The sequence below is a fragment of the Brassica oleracea genome, chromosome C2 (assembly GCF_000695525.1).
Source record: "Brassica oleracea var. oleracea cultivar TO1000 chromosome C2, BOL, whole genome shotgun sequence".
NCBI lineage: Eukaryota > Viridiplantae > Streptophyta > Magnoliopsida > Brassicales > Brassicaceae > Brassica > Brassica oleracea.
The window spans coordinates 49,293,700-49,296,909 of NC_027749.1; positions in this window are offsets into that span (position 1 = coordinate 49,293,700).

Here is a 3,210-nt window from a genome sequence, read left to right on the forward strand (position 1 = left end):
CCCTCAAGCTGAAGGAGAAATGTCTTGGATCCCCAGCTTGGACAAAAGATATGTGAATGTAGTAGACGGTAGGCTCTTTGTGAGGAGATCAGCTGGTTGCTCTTTGGTTGATATATTTTCTGTTGTGATAAGCTTCTCTTCGACTGCATCGCGTACTTGGTGACAATCATTTTCAATATGCTTAGTACGCTCGTGGAAGACAGGATTCTGAGCAATGTATATGGCAGACTGGCTATCACAGAACATGCGCAGAGGACTACAGAGAGTGATGCCGAACGACGTGAGCATGCGCTTCATCCATTTTAGTTCACGTAACGTATATGCCATACACCAATACTCTGCCTCAATGGAGGAAGCAGATACTGTGTTCTGTTTCTTGGTCTTCCAAGACACCAAAGACTGCCTAAGAAGAACAATGTATGAGCTCAATGATCTGCGAGTAAGAGGGCATGCACTCCAATCTGAGTCGCAGAATGCCGTAACGTGTAGGTCAGAGTCAGAGCGTAGCAAGATCCCCTGAGCTGGACACCCTTTTAAATATCGAACTACCCGTAGAGCTGCGTCCCAATGTTCTTGAAGAGGTTGCTTTATGAATTGGGAAAGTATGTGAACCGAGTAGCACAGTTCTGGACGAGTGAAAGTGAGATAGATAAGGCGTCCAACGAGGCGGCGATACGGAGCAGGATCACCGAGTGGAGTTCCTTTGGCAAGAGCGAGCTTATAGTTGAGTTCAATAGGGGTGGAGGAGGGTTTACATCCAAGTAGCCATGCGTCAGTAATAATATCAAGGGCATACTTTCGTTGTGACAAGAAGAATCCCTTGCTGTTGTGAGCAACCTCAATTCCAAGGAAATACTTAAGCTTTCGCAGATCCTTCATATGGAAGCACTCACAGAGATAGTTTTTGAACTTTTGTAGAGTAGACATGTCATTTCTTGCAATAAGAAAGTCATCAACGTAGATTAGTATGTGAAGGCTGACTTTGCCGCGTATGTAGGAGAAGTACGAGTAATCTGGTTTGCTCTGAGTGAAACCATAAGATTTCTGAGCCTTACTTAATTTAGAGAACCAGCATTGCGGAGACTGCTTAAGACCATAGATAGATTTCCGGAGGCGAGCAACTTTGGTTGGATCTGAACCTTGAAAGCCCTGAGGAAGCTTCATATAAACTTCTTCTTCCAAGTCTCCATGGAGAAACGCATTGTGCACGTCCATCTGGTGAACTTCCCATTGTTTAGCAGCTGCAATTTCTAAGAAGACACGGACCGTGGTGGGTTTTGCGATAGGAGCTAACGTATCAGTGTAGTCGAGGCCTTTGCGCTGACGGTTCCCACAAGCAACTAGTATGGATTTGTTGCGAGCAGGTTTACCATTGGCGTGGTATTTGATTTTGTATAGCCACATACTGTTGATCACCTTCTTTCCTGGAGGTAAAGTGGTGACTTCCCACGTCCCGTTTTGAACATGCGCAGAGTATTCGTCAACCACAGAGACTCGCCATTCTTCAAGTTCGACAGCCTCTGCATAGCTCTTTGGTTCAACAGCTGATGTAATTGCTGCAACAAACGCCTTATGGCTAGGAGAGAACTTGGCGTCAGACACATAATTGACAAGAGGATATAAACAGTTACCTGAGACCGCAGAGGAACCCGGAGTGGAATCAGGAGGAACGAGAGTGTGTATTCTTTCCGACTGTGTTGACCATGTAATTCTTGAGAAGGACAGAGGGTTGGCGCTGACATTGTCCTCGTCCTAGTATTTCAGGAAGGCCAGGAGATGGTGGTGTTGCAAGAGGTTCATTGACGTTAGGTGGTAGTTGGGAAGCGGTAGGAGATACCGGTGGTGTCGTAGTAGTGGGATGTGGACTAGTGTCTGTAGTGTTAGTCGGAGTGGTTGATGTTGGTAGGACGGGTTCTATTGGAGCAGAGGGAGATACGGGGAGAGCAGTTTCTATTGGATTAGTAGTTGAAGGTGGTAGTGTTTGTTCTATCGGTGTAGTGGTAGTGGGAATTGTAGGTGTAGTTGTAGTGGGAATTGTAGATGTAGTAGTAGTGGTAGGAGGACCGGGAGCAGGCGACGGTAGGGAGAGCCACTCATCGACAGCGAAATCATGTTGATGCATTGGTGTAACGTGCGAAGGGGGTAACCTAGGGAATTGATCTTCAAAGAACACGACGTCACGGCTTGTAAAGAACACATTCTCCTCAAGGTCATATACATTCCACGCCTTCTTACTGTATGGGTATCCAACGAAGATGGACTTGTGACTTCGAGCAGAGAACTTATCTGAGTTGCGTGGTTGTCGCTGAGCATAGCACAAACAACCAAAGACACGTAGGGTGTCCTGTTTTGGAGGAGTACCGTGCAGAAGTTCGTAAGGAGTGAGTCCATGCAAGAGCTTAGTAGGAGTTCGGTTTATAAGGTGAGTGGCTGTGAGTATGGCTTGGCCCCCAAAAAATAACGGGTAATTGCGCTTGAAAGAGGCAGGCGCGAGCAACGTTTAGGATGTGACGATGTTTCCTCTCCACTCTACCGTTTTGTTGTGGTGTATCGACGGAAGAGGTTTGATGATTGATTCCTTCTTGCCGAAAATAAGATTTTAGAGCCATGAATTCCGTACCATTATATGTTCTGAAGGTTTTAACATGTAGACCAAACTGTCGAAAAGACATGGCGCAAAAGTTTTTGATTATGGATGCGACTTCTGATTTCTCGAGCATTAGGTGAATCCAAACTGCTCGTGAGTAATCGTCGACTATGGTGAGAAAGTAAACAGCACCACATGATGATGGTGTGCGATACGGACCCCAAACATCACAATGAACAAGATCAAATGGCGCAACTGCTTTATTAGAACTTTCGTGAAAAACCTCACGTGTTTGTTTAGAAAGCAAACAAATGTCACAAGAATCCGTATGAGAAAAATCAACAGGTAAGCTATCTAAAACCGGCAGAGAAGATAAAGAATTGTAGGAAGGGTGTCCAAGACGCCGATGCCAAAGTACTGAAGAAGATGTTTTGTCCTTTCCAGTCCGACTGGATCGTGCAACCGTGACACCCGTAAAGTAATACACACCCTCTCGTTCTTCACCGGCTCCAATCAGGGTACTCGAGAAACGGTCCTGCAAAAAGCATAAGGTATCAGTGAATATTGCAATACATCCTGTCTGTTTGAGTAGTTTAGAGACAGAGATTAAAGTGCAGTCAAAG